The following is an 18,375-nucleotide window of genomic DNA, read 5'->3' on the forward strand; positions in this document are numbered from 1 at the left end:
ATCACAAGATAGGATGCTGGGGAAATGGGCCTTTTTTTGTATAAGTAATCAGTGCCCTCATCTTAGTAGCTCAACTTTCTAATAATCATCTCATGCTTTTGCCAATAATTTCTATATTTTATAGGCCTGAAAAGAGGTTTTTGGTATTTAGGACTAGAATTTTTTTATTCATCTGCGAACCAAAAGTAGACTATAAACCGAACATTAAGGCCACTCAATAACCTCTATTGCAAACTACAACACCCAAAAGGAGAGAGAACAAAAGTGAATGCCCTGTCTCAGAGGCAGGGTGGGGTGGTGGGGGATAGGGTGGGGGTGGGGGGGATACTGGGATCGTTGGTGGAGGAGAATGGGCACTGGTGGAGGGATGGGTAAACGATCACTGTGTGAGTGAAATGGAAACACAAAAGTTCATAAGTTTGTAACTGTACATCACAGTGATTCTCTAATAAAATTTTTTAAATGATTTTTTAACTTTTTTGTATCATTTTTATTATTACTCAAATGTTGAAGTACATTCTTTGTTAATAGATATCAGCAAATATTTTTTCTGTGAAGAGCCAGGGAGTAAATACTGGGAGTCATCTACATAGGACCACACAGCCTGTGTCACAGTGTCACAGTTTGTGCACTGTGGCACTAGAACAGGAAAAACACTGAGCAACCAGAATGAACTGTCCAACAATGAATGACAGGGCTGTGAGCCAGCTCTACTGTTATTTAGAAAAATTGATTGTGGTAGAATGGCTCTGGCCTACAGGCCATAATTTGCTGACCTTTGGTTCACAATTTCTTTTTCTTCTTCTGCTATGGTAGATGATAATTTATATAACAAGTTCATATGTTAAAAGTCGACTTACACATATGCATGCATATGTACTTCAATATGTGATATAACACAACAAAGTGAGCATTAAATAATTTGAGAAAAATAAAAAATTTAAATAGGAAATTAAAGTGTATTTTGTCCTAAAGAATTATATTTGAATAAGGTCCAGTGCTACATGTTGTTTTTCGCCTTAAATCAATGTGCATGATTTAATTTGCCTTTATTTTATCAAACTATCCTAAACTTACTTAAGCTGTCTTGTTATGCTCTAGAAAGTTGTACAGTAAATTACACATCTACATAAGGTCGTAAAGACAAGAAGAATTTTTCATTTAATCTGTCAGCATAGATATACAGTTCAATAGCAGATCAGATATCAATGCACATTAAAGTGAGAAAGACTTGACATCTGCTGTAGTTTTTTTTTTTTAATTCAGCAAATAAGAAGAAACAGAGTAGAATTCTCCCAACAAATAATCCTTAACAGTGCAGGGAGATTAAGGGACTGGAGAGATAGTATAGTGCGTAAGGTGCTTGCTTTGCTTTCAGCTGACCCAGGTTCAATCCTTGGCAACCTATATGGTCCCCTGAGCACTCCCAAATTCCTGAGCACAGAGTTAGGAGTAATCCATGAGCATTACCAGGTGTGACTCCAAAATGAATAAAATAAAAAAGGTTAAGCTGACCAGAATCCAGCTTTAAATTCTTCCATCTCAGTGGTGTGTGGGTATATATATTCTAGATTTTAAAATATACTTTTATATATTCTAGATTTGATGGCTTGTGAGGTAGAAAAACAGCCTGATATCTTCTTTTTTTTTATTTCTCCCCCAACACCTAAATGTGTTAATTTTAAGTGCTATTTCAGTAAGATATATTCTGCATTGTTAGAGCAGAATTTCAAAATGGAAGTATTAATTAAGAATGATATTTAAAAAAGTGAGAACTCACTATTCATTTTAAGTGCTTAATACTTATATCTAAAAAATAAATGGTGTTTTGAAATGTAGAAGAGGAACAAAATAAATAGAAATGTCTATACTTAAATTGATCATAAATATTTGCTAAAATGAAAATATCAAAGAATCTAAAGTTTCATATCACAGGAAGCACATTGTATTTATGTACTGTAATTTCATGCCTTCACATTTTATATTCACTTACATTGTTATAATAATCTATAAACCATGCTTTTTTGTTCTTTCATAAAGTTTTATAGTGCAAATTTTAGAAAAATCTAAAAGGAACATTTAATAGGATCTATTATATGTTTTGTGAAATATTCCCTAATTGCAAATTAGGGGGCTAGTGGTTTGAAAGAGTTAATGTGCCTCTAAAACCTCTCTTATTATTTAGGGATAATTGTAGTAGGCAGAGGGCTCATTAAGCAATACATTGACCCTCCTGTATGAATAAAGAAACTGCACATTTTTTTAAAAAAAAATGATGTTTAAAATTCTGAATGTCAAAATAATTTTAGTACACTATAAAGAAAATGTAATTAGTTAAATTTTATAAAGTTACTCTTCATTCTGTGCTGGGTAGAATCAGTGCAAACTGGGCCAGAGGCCCAGTCTTCTAAAGCTTGCTGGATGTAATTAATGATTTACCAGGACAAATATGGTCTCTTGGGAGAGAATACAGTTGTTTGCTATTTATTAGCTGAAACCTATTTAAAATGGCTTCCTTTCACATAATACTTATGGAGTTGCTCTGAACTGAACCTAAAGACAGTGAGAAACTTTGCAGCAGCTGGCATTTTCCCTGCTGTTTCCAAATGTGCAATAGAGCTTCACACGTTATAGCTTCTCAGTGATACCAGACTGTAACAAATCTTCAGGCAATCTACTTCATATGCTCATCATTAACCAAAAGAAAAAGGAAAAAAGAGTTGAATTATATACTGAACTATATGATGTAATTAAATCATGGATCAAAGATTAAAAGCATTTTAATCTTTTTTTTAACAGAAAAAAGGCAGAACATATTGACAACCCTTTGAAAACATAGCTTAAGAAGCATCACCATTTCATCACTTCGTTGATTAGGTAAGACCATACACTACACAATAAAAACTACCCACATTTATGAAAAGCCCTTTTATTATGAATCACGGTTTAAAATTTTATTATGTATTAATATTGATGATAGGGAAATACACTTATGAATTCTCTACACCAAGTAGATGTAGAATAATCACCCTTCAGAGTGTTTAGATTGACATGATCATAAAAGAATGACGCTATCTTTTTCTGAAATAAGTGTTCTGTGGACCAGAGTGATTGCACAGCTGGTGGAGTGTTTGCCTTACATGTGCCCATCTGGTTTCAAGCTCCAGCACTACCAGGAATGCAGAACCAGGAGTAAACTCTGAGCACAGCTATACGTGACTCAGAAACAAACCAAAAGCGTAAATAAATGTTTCAATCTCACCTGTATAACAATTCCAGTGTTGTTATAATACCAGTAATACTTCCTCCTCTCTTAAGGTTTACCAGGCTCAGTCCTAGACTGAGTCAAAGACTTTAGTAACATTAACAGGACTAAACCAGATTTTAGGACATAAACTAAACCAGATAAATCCTGTCAGTAGATAGCATCATCCTCATTTTAGGGACAAGGGGTGTTAGTCAGAGAAAAAAAGAGGCAGAAAATACTTGGGTCTGGGAGCTGGAGGCCTGGAGAGAATATTCCCAGCGGTTTGCCTAAAATCAGTTCATGTTTGGGGAGAAATGTCTAGCAATCAGAGTAACTCAGAATGAATCAGTTCTACTGAACTTATAGAAGAGAAAAAATGGAGTGCATTTACTGATAGGGCCTTTTAGGCAGGTATTCATTTTATGTTCAGCAATGTTTATTAAAATCGCTGCATGTAAATAAATGAATGAATGTTGCTCATTTATTTATTATAGGAAGGAGTAGTATTTTCCTTAAAACTACATCTTTCTTTAGTCTTAAATTCCTATGATAAAAAGAAAAGTAATTGAAAGATTACAAATGAATGTTTTCTTATTCTAAGAAATGAAGAGAATAATATAATCTGAGCTAACCTCCCAAGAGTGCTCAGGGGGACTGGGGCCACTCCCAGAATACTCAGCCATCCAGGCTGAATGGTTTGGTGTTTGGACCTGGTGGTGCAGTATTTCTTTGGGACCACCATGGTTCTTCCACCAGTGACGCTTAGTGTTCTCCAGAGTTCTACTCTTGCAGTGTTCTGGGGGCCATGTGGTGGTCCTGGGGCTTGAACTTGGAATTTTGCAAATGCAAGGGCATGTGCCCTTGACCCCTGAATTATCTCTCCAACTTTGTACATGTCATTTGTTTTTGTTGGAAGTAATAATTAGCAATCCTAAATTAATCACAATTTATGCTTTAGTTGTTATTTTATTTTTAATCTAGAAAACATACAGAATGGTCAAATAAAATTATAGGAAATATTAAAATAAATACCTGGGTATCATTGGCAGGATTAAACAGATAATAGCATTGCTTCAAGCTTCATTTAAATATTTTCTTTGTTTTTTGTTTTTTGTTTATTTGTTTGTTTGTTTGGGGGTCACCCCCAGATGTGATCAGGGCTTTACTCCTGGTTCTGCAATCAGTGATCACTCTTGACAATGCTCAGTGCTCAGGGGACCATATGGAGTTCAGGGGGTTGAACTTGGGTTGGCTGTGTGCAAGGCAGTTGCCCTACCCACTATGTTATCCCTGCAGCCCCTGTTTAAATATTTTCTCCAGAAATAAAATAAACAGATTGGCCATTACATTAAAAGCAAAGCTAATCTATCGTCTTTTCTTCCCAAAGTTGTCATAATCCTAAAGATGATATAACTTTCCCATGTGTGTTTTAAAACTTTAATGACTTGTTAAGAAATAAGATAACTTATAATAAATAATTATTTACATTTAAAAGTTTACATAAATGGGGACCGGAGAAATATTACAGAGTTACGGGACTTTCCATGCTGCTAACCAGGCTTGATCACTGCTCACAGTTCCCAGAACCCCCTCGGAAGTAACTCCTGAGCTTAGAGCTAGGAGTAAGTCTGAGCACCACTGTGTGTGACCCAAAATTCACCACATTTTTTTTAATTATGTAAATGCTGGTATAATATTCATTTGCAGTCTTGCCTCTTCCCAGCACTATATTTTGAGATTCAACTAAATTAATACATGAACATCTGGTTGATTCATTCTTTCTGTCCTAAAATTGACTCATTTCAATGTGTCAGTCATTTGGAGCTCAATTTTATTAGCTATTACTTCTAAATAACTTTCAGTGTTTTGAAAAAGTTAAAGCTAATATTGTTTAAGCATGACTTTCAAAGCATCGTGGGGATTTGTGTGCAAGAAATCCAAGATTCTAAATATGCCACAGCATGATAATCCTGTTAATGTCCCCTTTTTTTCTTATTAGAAAAGGTTTTTTTATGATTGGTGTAAGGACTTTGGTAACTAATGGGACTCGTGATTTTCTCTGCTTTTGCCATAACCTGATAATTGAAATCTGTTTTATTTCCCCCAAGATTCAATGCTGACTATTCCCAAATACAATGTAAATGTAAATGTAAATGCTACCATTGAAATTTTAAAAAAAATACTTAAAAATACTCCTCCTTGGTTGGTCATTGTCAACTGCTTATATTTCCTTCAGAAATTATGAGACATACTTAAAAATAGTCTTTCTTTGTTTTCTAACACTGCAGTTAATTCTAGATTTTAGGTAAAAGGTGTATGGTAGTAAGATACATGTCACTGTCACTGTCATCCCATTGCTCATCAATTTGTTCGAGCGGGCACCAGTAACATCTCTCATTGTGAGACTTATTGTTACTGGTTTTGGCATATCCAATACGCCATGGGTAGCTTGCCAGGTTCTGCCTTGTGGGCACGATATTCTTGGTAGCTTGCCGGGCTCTCCGAGAGGGGTGGAGGAATCAAACACGGGTCAGCCGCATGAAAGGTGAACGCCCTACCGCTGTGCTATCGCTCCAGCCCAGTAAGATTCATAGAAAATAAAATTTATAACTTTATTTTCAGAAAGAAATCCATGACTACTCTGAAACTTTTCAGGGAGAAAGAAATTTAGTCACATTTGCTGAACAAATCTGAGAAAATGCAAGATTTTCTGCAAACTTCCCAAATTAGAAGTACGTTGTCATTAAACAGATGAGGAAACAGAGGTCCATATATGTAATATATGTTAAATAAGTTAAATAAGTTGTTTAGAGCAATATAGTTATTGCAGAACCTGGATTTCAATTTATCTTTCAGAAACCCGAAAGCTGACTGCCTCTGGAAGAAAGACAGGGTCAACCACATCTATTTTATGAGGGGTTGTTCTCCAAAGCAGTGCTCAGGTAGCCCAAGGGCCATTCTCAGTAAGGCTGGGTCCCAGTATGTAGGCTACATAGTTTAGTGCTTGGAGCAAGTGTTGTAGTGGTGACTACGACAGCCACACTGAGTGATGCTCAGGGGACACCAAGGTCATACCCAGTAGTGTTTAAGGTCGATGCAGTGCCAGGGTCTGTAGGGTTTGAGCATACCGAGCATATGCACTAGCCATTTGAGCTATCTCCCAGCTCCAACCAAATCTTTTTGAAGCTCATGAAGTTTTCTTTATTCCACCAATTGATAATAGAGTCCTGTGAGGTCAGGTGAGGAGACTGAAGTTAGAAAATCAAGGAAGATACAATACCCACCCCCACCCCCAAGAAAGGAAACAAGCTGTCAGAAATGGTAAAGATTACTTCCCTGATATAAATGAAGAAAATGTGACTTTATTATTATTATTATTATTATTTTTTATGTTTTGGCTCTGTGCTTAAGGGTCACTCCTGGTAGAACACAGGCCATCGCTGGCCATCGCTTGTGGTGACAGTGATTGAACTGGGATCAGCCGCATACAAGGCAAGCGTCTTAAATGCTGTATAATCTTTCTGACCCCAATTGTAAATAACTAGATTTTAAAATTTTTATCATATTTTCTTAATACTATTTACAGAATAATTCATTGTGGCAAACTAAAATTAAGTTGAAGGGAATATATGAGTCAGACTGCTTTATAAATGACAAAATATTTCAGTCTTGACCATTATTACCAAATGCTCCCTAAAATTGTGTTTAGCTGAGAGGGTTGGATTACTGGGTCACACCCAGAAATGTTTGAGGGCCATTCCCCACTCTGTACTAAGTTTGAGGACTCATATGTAGTGAAAGGGATGCACAGAAAGTACCTTAGCCCCTGTATTATCTCTCTAACCCCATAACATTTTTCAAGTTTAGAACTTAATTTTTTTTATGGAGTGCTTTCCCAGGAAGTACAGAGAACCACCCCAAATTTCTCAGGGTACAGACTCAGAAGTCTCATATATGGGTCTGTGGAAGTGGTGCTTCATGGGTTTTGTGATGCTAGGGACTACTGGACCCTCCCAGTGGTTCTTGGGGACCTCCAGGGCCATATTCAGTGGACTATGTGATGCTAGGAATCAAACCTTGGTTGGGTCCATGCAGATGCTCTACTGCTATCTTTAGAATTAAGAATTTTTGACTTCAGGGTTGGAGTTATCATACAGCGGGTAGGGCATTTGCCTTGCAAGCTGCCAACCCAGATTCGATTTCCAGCATCCCTTATGGTCCCCCGAGCACCACCAGAAGTAATTCCTGAGTGCATGAGCCAGGAGTAACCCCTGTGCATTGCTGGGTGTGACCTAAAAAGCAAAAAAAATAAATAAAAATAAAAAATGGCTATATCCATTTGATTGTAAATGTAAAAATTAATGTATATCTCTGAATTCAGAGTCTTGCTACTTCATATAGTACATCTGATAGACACTGTATAGCACAGTAGTTAAATAGCTTTGACAATAGGGTATTTTTTCAGTTACCACCACCTACAAAAGGCAAATTATTTAACATCCCTAAGCCTTGCAGCAGATATTAGCAGCGTCCAGTGTGAGCCCAACCAGAGTCTAATCATCTCCCATCATTTCTGTCTCTATCGTTGGAATCCACTCTCTCTCTCTGTGACTGCTACAGTTGCCTCCTTCCACACACGTACACATAGTCTGCTCTTCACATCAGCAATTATTTTATAATTCTTTGTGTAGCAGGGTGACAGACGCTAGTGCAGATTAAGACCTGACCTTGCAACGCAGCTCAGAAGCAAAGTCTCGCAAGAGGGAGTATCTGGGCAAAGTTGGCAAGAACAAAGTCAGCCAACACCAGGTGCTCAGCCTTGAGCCTCACTCGACCTCCTAGTCACATGAGCCCTAGACACAGAAACTGTTATTTACACTTAGCAAGTTATTCTAACTGCAGCATCTAGCATTGGCTGGGATTGGACAGGGGCATAGCAGGGAAGGAGCGGTGATAGGCCAATAATACTGAACTTCGTGTGATTGGACTTTCTTGTAAAGCTGGATGTATCTGTGTGTATTTGGCAATAAAGTGAATAGCCATCAGCTGCTCCCGGAAGAAGTTTCTCTGCATGCCTGTTCTCCTTTGCCCCACGTCTGCCCAGTGCCCCTGTCCGGGCACCATTGGGAGGAAAACTGTTCTCCAACAGTTCTTCATTCCCATGACTTCGTTTTAGAAATAAATTTTATTTAGGCACTGTTAGTAATAAGGTTTCAGACATAAAATGTTCCAACACTGCATCCACCACTAGTGTCAAGTGTCCCTCCGCCAGTGCTTCAAGGTCCCTTTATCCCCATCTTCACCTCCACCCTTTTGGCAGCCTCGGTTCCCTAGTCCAACTCTCCGGGTCTGTTTCCATTGGCCTTTTGTTATTCCTTTACTACACTTCTTTATGGGGCTGGAGTGATAGCACAGCGGTTGGGCATTCACCTTTCATGCGGCCGACCCGAGCTCGATTCCTCCTCCCCTCTCGGAGAGCCCGGCAAGCTACGAAGAGTATGGAGCCCGTGTGGCAGAGCCTGGCAAGCTACCCATGCATATTGGATATGCCAAAAACAGTAACAATAAGTCTCTCAATGAGATACGTTACTGGTGCCTGCTCAAACAAATCGATGAGCAACGGGATGACAGTGATACACTTCTTTATAGTCAACATGTGAGTGAGATCTTTTCTATTCTTGTCCCTCTCTTTCTGAGTGACTCCATGCCGCGTGAGACCCCTCTAGCGCCATTCTCATGTGACTGTGGTTAAAAATCCATCAATGAGTCTCTTATGTTTTATGGCCCTCTCTGAAATGAAATTTAATCCCTTTGAGACTTTTGACCAGAGTAACAACTGTAAAAGGCAGTTCAATGCACCTTCCCACATTTGCAGGAAGATTATGTCTTCCCCTCTTTCCAAATAGCTGAAGACAGAAGCAAAATGTGTGATCCGTGCCCATCCAAAGGGACGATTAGGTTCAGGTGTGAGCGGACACAGAGGTCAGCAAATTGGCAACATATTCCAGGTTTACAGGAAGAAGTATGTCAGCTATACTGAACAAGTCCAGCAGGAGAAAGAAAAATAGCATAATTGGCCATGTGGGCATTCACCCCAGTATGGTGGTTTATCACTAGAGTAAGACTAGACAAAGACCACGAAAAAAGATCCTTTAACACAAAGCCAAGTCTCACCAAGTGGGAAATGAAAAGGGCATATAGAAGGAAGAAATACTTAAGAAGATGCAGAAAGTAAGTTTTCATATATAGAACTTGATTAAAAACTGTAAAATGAAAAAAAAATACATAAAGACCGCCCAAAACAAAATTAAACCTACCAACTCTCATCTCTCCAAACTTCTATGTAGATTTGAATCTTCTGTGTTGTGATGTTGTCTCAGAAATCCTCTCCTCCTGCTGAGGGGAGAGATTGTCCAGTTCTGAGTTGTGTCTACAACTATGTCTTGTTCATGGTTAATCCCCCTCTTATTGAATGACTGAACTGGGATGCAAGGATTACTCTGAGACACACACTTTATGACTGATGGACAGTGGTGATGGTTGTTGCATTTTTAAGGATTCTTTCACTTTGTCTATTATTAATAGAGCCTGTTGAGAGCTTTCATGCATGTTTTTAACACATGGTTTTATTATATCGTGACAAATTATTTTAGTTAATAATTTTTAATTTTAATAATACCAAAGCCACAGAGACAAATTAGGGACATATTGGCTGGTGAAAATGAGAAAACTATCTTAGATGCAGAAAATCGCTTTATTAACCCACACTGTGTTTTATGTGAGTATAATAATATGATGTGCCATAACCTGGCATTGCATAGATTTGGATTATACTTTTCATCATTTGTAGATGGATTAAACTTATCTTTTAAGACAGTTTCCTGCTAAATAGAGTTTGGAACGGACTGGAGTGATAGCACAGTGGGTAGGGCATTTGCCTTGCACGTGGCTGACCTGGGTTTGGTTCCTCCATCCCGCTCAGAGAGCCTGGCAAGCTACCGAAAGTATCCCGCCTGTACGGCAGAGCCTGGCAAGCTCCCCATGGAGTATTTGATATGCCAAAAGCAGTAACAACAAGTCTCATAATGGAGACGTTACTGGTGCCCGCTCGAGCAAATCGATGAACAACAGTATGACAGTGCTAACAGGCTTTGGAACAGTATTTACTAGCAGTAGCACTTGATGAATGTTTACATTATTGAGCAGTTTGGCAAGAGAAAAACAAATAGTAGTATCACAATACCCCAGTGTTTAAGGACAAGAAAAGGAAAACTTGGCATTTTTACCAATCTCTCAGAAAATAAAAACTTGGATCTGTAATTATTACAATCTCATTGGCACACCAGTCTCCAATCCATGGGGCTCTGAATAATTTTTAAAGCAGATTAAACATTCTAAAATTAAATGCTATTGATAACTTAGATCTTGGATGTTCCCCTTATACAAACTTATCCTTATCTCTATGATCAACTGACTGTCATACTCAGTCTGTAAGTTGTTCTGGCTCTACCTGAGCAAAAGCATAGTCAGAGGTGAGGTTTTTGCAAAGGGATGTCTCCTGGTTAACTGGAGACAGAATAGGAGAATTGCCCACATACTCGGCAGGAGTTAAAATAACAATAACAGTCCTCCTACTTAACAGGCTGAGTCATGAGCACATTCTACTGATTTCTCTCGGCAATTCCTAGCAGATTGTTTGGGCTGGAATTCTGTAGGCAGAGGTGGGCACCACCTGCTACAAAAGGCTGTTGTTCTTGCTTGGAGGGTGCTGTTCTTAAGTCTTGTCTTTTAACAGTTTGGCCAAAGGCGATTAAGAAAAGTCCAAGGTTTGCTACTCAGAGCACTTTTCTGCTACTAAGAATAAAATAATAGTCATTATGCACTTCATTATCTTACTAGTCAATAGCATGTACCTTAAAAAAAGAGCCTTTCTGCTCAAGGTTTAAAAAGTCAAATGTTGGACATCATAAAATTCTCTAGAACCAAAATTATAATAAGTTTAAAGCAGCTTGGGGAAAGGAATTAAGCACATAATAAACTACATTTTGCTTAAGCAAAAGAGGGATCCTAAAGGATTACTGAGGTAATTCCTAATGCACTCTGCACCCTTCACTCATTCAGCTCAGGCCTCATCATTTACTTGGACTTTCCAAAGGCTTTAATGAGTTTTTCTTTTCATTTTTTTTTTTTTTTGCTTTTCGGGTCACACCCAGCGATGCACAGGGGTTACTCCTGGCTCTACACTCAGGAATTACTCCTGGCAGTGCTGGGGGACCATATGGGATGCTGGAAATCAAACCCGGGTCGGCCGTGTGCAAGGCAAACGCCCTACCCGCTGTGCTATTGCTCCAGCCCCAAGTTTTCTTTTCTTGACACTATAATGTCACTCTGCTAGATTGCATGCTAGCATTATATAATTTTTTATATATCTGATCATTTCTTTTCCTACTTAATTTTTTAAATGATATAGAGGTCCAAACTCATTAAAAAAAAATTTCAGAAGAGGATTGCAGATAGCCATATGAGCAGTGTCCAGTTTCTCTCTCTCCTATTTGTCTTTCTTCATTCTAATGGCAGCAAATCTCTCTCTCTCCCTCTCTCTCCGTCTCCCCTATACGGGTGACCTAGAATGGAACCGGGGTAAGCCATGTGCAAGGCAATCACCCTAGCCATCATATTATCTCTCCAGCACTTTCATTTTAGTTGAAAAGTACCCATTCCCTATTTGCTGTGGTTATTCTTTCAGTAACTGAGGGTGGGGAAGGTCACACATATTTGCACAGTTGGTTGTGATGTCACACATTCTGATCACACTACTCATTGGAAATCACATACCTTATTAGTGGTGCTTTCATCCCTTTGGTTGTAGTGCACTGGATGATATCTTGTTGGGATATCAGGATCACACAATACCATAAGGATCACCCTCAGACTTGTGGGATAGTGATAGGGATTGAACTTACGGTCTCTTGCTTACAGGAAAGGGAACGTTCCCAAGTCCTATGTCAAGATTTCCCCCATTTTTGTTGTCTTTATTATTTCAACTAAATACCCATCTTCCTCTTACCTAACATACAAATCTTTGTTCATTTCAGATCCTATGCTTTCCATGACACTTTCTTTGCTAGCACCAAATGGTAGTGATATTTTGGATTTCCATAGCCTTCTCAGAACTATATTGCTGACAAATCACCTCTCTGTGTGGTTCTTTTCAGCTGTCTCTTGTCCTTGGCTCTGTGAAGTCTTCAAAGGCTAAGGTTCTGTATTTTCCAAAATTGTGCTTCTGGAACCGTGTTATTGGATCTTGAAACTTAATAGCATTGAATAAATTTCTTGCATTTAATAGCAATAAATAATGAGTAAATAATGAACCTATGGTCTCTTGCTTCATAAATAAATGAAAAGTTAAAGAGATGGGAATGAAAATGATCTATAGCCCTTGGTAACTGATTTACTAAACAGGCTTTATAGTGGAGGTGTTGTCTTACTGTCATTCCTTGTGTGGGTGTGATTGTTTTGTGTAAGAAAAAGAATATATCTGTTTATATATGTGTTTGTGTATATATATATGCATATATATACACACAATCCGAAATTAAGAAAAAGAGGAAAGTGAATGCACATGGGGATGTTTAGGAAACAAATCTTTAGAAGAGAGAATAACATTTATGTTAAAGAACAAATAAGAGATTAATATAAAAATACTTTAGGTAATATTACTTAGTCATCTAAGGAGAGGTAAAGATAACGGCAAGAAGAGGGATGGGGGAAACTGGAGTTGGAATTCATGTAAAAGCCTCTATCTTTGGACTGGAGAGTTAGCACAGGGGTTCAGGTGCTTGGTTTGCAGGCAACTGATCTAGCTTGATACCGAGCACTGTGTGTGGTTCCCCCAAGGACTGCCAGGTACTGTCTTTGAGCACAGAACTAGGAGTCAGCCCTTGAGTACCACTAGGTATGGCTTCTACACCAAAATAAATAAATAAAACAAACTAAAAACTAAAAATGAGCTTCTAGCTTTTGCCATCGTAGAAAAGATAGGACTTCTCCTATGTCACTGGAAAAAGTAATAGACTCTCCGAAGAGCCTGTGAATGTGATTCCGAGTTCTTGCTTCACCATGGCCACGGATGACATTGCTCCAGCGCACCAGAGAAGTAGAAGGGCACAAAGAGGGTAAATTAAGAAGATGTACAGGAAATGCTTTTTCCTCAAGTTTGCGCTCTCACTTCTCCCACTCCATCACCCACACACTGTTCTAGTTGCTGTCAGAATTCCCTGTACAGGAAATAAAGGGGGATATCATCACTTCAACTTAATTCAGCTAGCCTTATTTTATCGATGGGTATTCTCCTGTTGTTATTTTTTTCTACTTTCATTAGAATTTTCTTCAAGCCAGAAACATTCATTAGACTGCCGTGACCCCTAAAACAAAAATATCTAGAACTGTGTTATAACTTTTTTCTTCTGTGCTGGGTTTTGAGGTTGCAAGGTTTAGAACTAGCCAGGAATCTAAACAGCTTTTATTTGTGGCTATATTTGTTGTTTCTCTGTGTGTGTGTGTGTGTGTGTGTGTGCGCGCGCGCGCACGCGCGCACATACGCGTGCGCACATGGAGTGAAGGACAGGGATAGGCCTCACTCTGCAGGGTTCAAGGGTATTCCTGGCACTGTGCTCAGACACCATAAAATGGTGGTTGGGTGTAAAAAACTAAGGCTCGCAGAGGGGCGAGTGCGGCTCTGTCTCACCACCCGAGTTCGGTGCCCTGGAACCGCAGTGTGTGAACTGGATCGGGATGGCCGGTGGTCAAGGACAGGTGAAGGAAGAACGAGGACCAAGCTGGTTGCTGATTAGTTACCGTTTATTCAATCTTCCATCTTTCTCATCTCCCGCACTCCCAGATCCATCCTCTCTCTGGAGCAACTGCTGCCTCTCCCTGGCTTCTCTGTCTCCTCCCCCTTCTCTCTCCTCCCTTGCCTTCTAGGCTATCCCCAGCCAGGTAGCAAATCAACATAAGAAAGCCCTTCCTGAGGGCAGGGCATTCCAAAGCCCTTCCTCACTCTTAAGGTTTTTTTCTTTTCCTTAGTCCAGGAACTCATTAACATCTTAATACTAGTTATTTTTGTATGGACATAGCAAGGGATACATTGAGGCTTGCAAGGCAGCTCTCCTGGCAACATCTTGCCACAGGCTCAGACCACAGCACTCAGGCCAGATTAATCATTCCTCACCCTAGCAGGGTCCAAATCTAGTTATCACTGTTTGGATCATGACAACATTTGTCCATGATCAAGCTCTTAATTTATAGTTAAGCATTAGGCACTTTGGCCAGGCCCATCTCAATGCCAGGGTAGCACACAACTCACCGCTTGCCCTGGGTCCTTCTTGTCCCACGTCGACCCTGTTTTGGGGATGCTAGGAAGTAAGGGCAGCTGAGGCTTAGGTCAAGAGAACAGATGCCCTGGAGGAAAATATCATGTAGAGTCAAATGACTCCCAGGTTACAAAAGCATAACATTTGTTAAGTCTTCCTGTGTCCATACAAAAAGGACTTGCTCTGAATAAACTTTGCAAAGGACTCAAGGAGAAGAGAAAAACATTATTTACAAGTCAACAGAACACTAAGAAAGAAGTTACAAATAAACACAGAGGAATGGGAGCACTGTGATGGGAGTAACCCAATAAACCTAAACTACCTGAAGCTATGTTATCCTACAGTTGGGATTGAACCAGGGTAGGACCCATGCAAAGCACAGACCCTCCATTTCCTTTAAATTTTTTTCTTTTTACTATACCCTGTGGTTCTCAGGGTTTATCCATGGCTGTGTGCTCATGAATCACTCTCTGGTGGAGTTCAGGGCATCATATGGGGTACCAGGGATCGAATCTGGGTCAGCTGCATTCAGGGCAAGTGCTTAATGTGCTGAACTGTCTATCCAGCCTTCATTCTCTACTGTCTCTCTGGCTACAGAGAGATAATTTAAATTTTTCAAATTTACTCCATTTAGTAGTCGAAGGGTGAGGATCAAGGAGGAGGAGTACATGGGAATTGTAAAATAACCAAACTGGTAAAGTGGAAATATCACTTCTGTTCATATTCCTCTGGTTAGAATCAAGTCACTCAGCCATGCCCAGCTGTCAAGAAAATATTATCATGCTACATGCTCAGGAAAAGGAAGAGCTTTTGATAAATTGTTAGTAGTTTCTGTGTTACCAAAGGAAAAATCTTCGTACATAATTAGCATACTTGTGGACCAAATAACTCAAGTTTTGTCAAGAATAGATGCAATTGGGGTTGCAAAGATAGTACAAGTGGTAGTGTGTTGTGTTGCATGACAATGACGGAGTTCAATCTATTGCATCCCATATAGCCCCTAAGTACCACCAGCAATAATTTCTGAGTGTAGAGCCAGGAGTAACCTCTCAGCATTGCCAGGTGTGACCCCAAAACTTCCATAAAAAAGATGCCAATCATAGTATACAAATAAAGCTATAAAACAATAATGACAACATCATGTTGAAACTGTAAATGTATTAGATACCTCAGTTTGTCAAATTCTGCAGTCATATACCAATAAAGTATTTTTCCAACCTTTTCTTACAGAAAAAAAGTTTGTATTCAAGGATATGGCTAAATATGCTTTGAGCCTAGAACTGCTCTTAGGTCCCTTCAGTAACTTTTTGCTCAGTAAATCAATTAATGAATTAATGGCATAGACGCTTTCATTGTCTAACAAAGTATATATTTGTCCTTCAGTATGTGAACTAAAAACTTTGTCTTAAAGAAAACATGTAGTTACTAAATGAAAACTCATTTTGAACTGGAAGTGGATGTGACATTGTAAAGAAGAATAATAAGAAAAGTTAAAATATTAAGGAAGATATGGCCAGAGCAATAGTATACCAGGTAGGGTGTTTGTGTTGCACAGAGCCCACCTGGATTGATTCCCCACATCTCATATGGTCCCACAGCCAGCCAGGAGTGATCCTGGAAGGAACACAGAGCCAAGAGTAATCCCTGAGCACTGCCAGGTTTGGCCTACTGAGAGAAAGAGAGAAAAAATCATAAATATCACATCAGAACATCATATATCATATATATATACCTACATATGTACATATACTTACATATACTTACAGAACATCATATACATACCTATATATATACACATATACTTACATCATATAAGAACATCATGAATATCATACATATTATGTCAGGATTGTATAAAGAGGTTTCATGTGCTGATGTACTCACTAATGATCTTATAAAGGCCTCATATTACATTTCCCCTTTGTTCTCTTTGTTCCATCCAGGCCATCTCTTTAGATAAATACATGATGTTATACATTGGGACTCTTCATGCAGAAGGCAGATGTAAATCAGATTATTTGAGATGAATAGAATGCTTTGTAATAGTGTTGCATAAAAGCCATTTTATCTACTAAATATCTTACAAAAAGTAAATTATTTGCTAAACAACTCTGTCAAGGTATTTTGGTTTGCCAAGGGCAGTGATTGTTTGGTGCTGAGGATTTTATGAAAAATCTTCATTGCAGTAAATGTACAATCTCTTCTGTACTTTCATAGTGAGTGTGCAGTCTTTCCTTGAAGGTTGTCTCCCTTTCTCTGAGAGCAGATAATAATTCAAGTCCTATGGCATGAGAGAGCATATATAATGAAGAAAGTCTCACAAAAGTGGTCTTTTCTACTAGCATATGTAAGGGGGCAGAGAGGTGACAACTCAGCTCCAACTTGATGAGATCTGAGTGTCTCTGTCAGCTCTTCCTGATAACTATAATCTGAACATTTCTTCTCATTAATATTTTTTATTCCATTTCTTTTCTCACCCACTCTCCTTACTTTTTTTTTAATTTTTAAATGAGTGTCAGGCACTCTAGTCATGTGCTCAAGAATTACTACAGAAGGCAGTTGGATGCAAAAGTGGTTGTCTGTAAGAGAATTAAAAAATCTCTTAAGCAAATACTCTCCTGAGGGGGTGCCAAAGCTTGAGTCATTTAAAACCTTTGTGAACAGTGCTCTAGGAAAGATACAGTAGCAATTAGTCCTGAATAAAGATCAAAGGGCCAAGACCATTTGAAAGGCCTTTTTCCAGGACAGACTGTTGTGACACTGGGCAGTCTTGGCTAACAATGAAGCAGTGTGTAAGCAGTTTTGTTTTGGACTTGTGTATTTCTGTTTGGCATATTGTACAAATTCTGCCTTGAGAAGCCAAGGATTCTAAGAAAAATTTGGTTGTAAAAGCAAGTACAATTTAAAAATATGACATTGTAACACAATGCACTTCAATACAATGCATTACAATATGGTAAAGGTACATGCCTAATCACATGTAACATATCTATACATTGGCCATATACCTGTATGTTTATGGAGCAAATTACAGAAAACTGGGATTTGAAGGGGTGTAAGGACAGAGGAATTTTAAAATAAAACCCTCTTGGGAAGTAACTTACTGATGCATATTTTTAAAAATAATTTTTTATTGCAGAGTGGAATTACTGTGTTCTATAGCTTCAAATGCTCATATATTGAACCATGCTTTATTTTCCACATAGTTTGCATCATGAAAAGACCCTCTTCTGACAAGTATTTTTTGATCCAGAATCTGCTCTCTGCTCCTCCTATTTCAGAGCTCCCATCCCCTTTTAGCTATTGGGAGCTGGCTGCTTGATTCTGTTTCTATCCTTGTCCATCTGTGTTTTTTACAACACAGAAGCCATATAGATTTTTATTGGAGGGGATGGGGGTTAAGGGAAGACTAGGGCTTGGGGACCATATGTGATGGTGATATGGGCCTACCCCTAGCTCTGTGCTCAGAAATCTCTCCCAGTAGTGCTCAGAGGACCATGTGGAACCAGGGCTTAAATGGGAATCAGCCTCATTTAAGGTTAGAGCCTTAAGCCATGTACTCTCCCTAGCCCCTAGTCTTTTATGAAGTTATTACCACCCTAATAAAAATCCTGCAAGGTTAAGTTTTTTAGCTTCATGGATAGATAACCAGCATACAATGTACAGGTTTAATATTTGCTGATTTGATAAAATTATACATTGCAAAATGATCAACACCAAAGCTTTTGCCATCATTCCATTCCATTATACCTAGAA

The 18,375-nt window shown here is 38.7% G+C and overlaps 1 protein-coding gene across 16 annotated transcripts in view; it reads left to right on the forward strand.

Annotated features, from left to right (window-relative positions):
* MAP2 (microtubule associated protein 2) overlaps positions 1–18,375 on the forward strand; it is a 316,282-nt gene that overhangs the window by 198,793 nt on the left and 99,114 nt on the right. For all 16 annotated transcript variants that reach the window (XM_055123372.1, XM_055123371.1, XM_055123385.1 and 13 more), the window contains one exon: positions 2,800–2,877. The gene's annotated coding sequence lies outside the window, so the exon portion shown is untranslated. The remainder of the gene's footprint in view (positions 1–2,799; positions 2,878–18,375) is intronic.

The sequence above is a fragment of the Sorex araneus genome, chromosome X (assembly GCF_027595985.1).
Source record: "Sorex araneus isolate mSorAra2 chromosome X, mSorAra2.pri, whole genome shotgun sequence".
Classification (NCBI taxonomy): domain Eukaryota; kingdom Metazoa; phylum Chordata; class Mammalia; order Eulipotyphla; family Soricidae; genus Sorex; species Sorex araneus.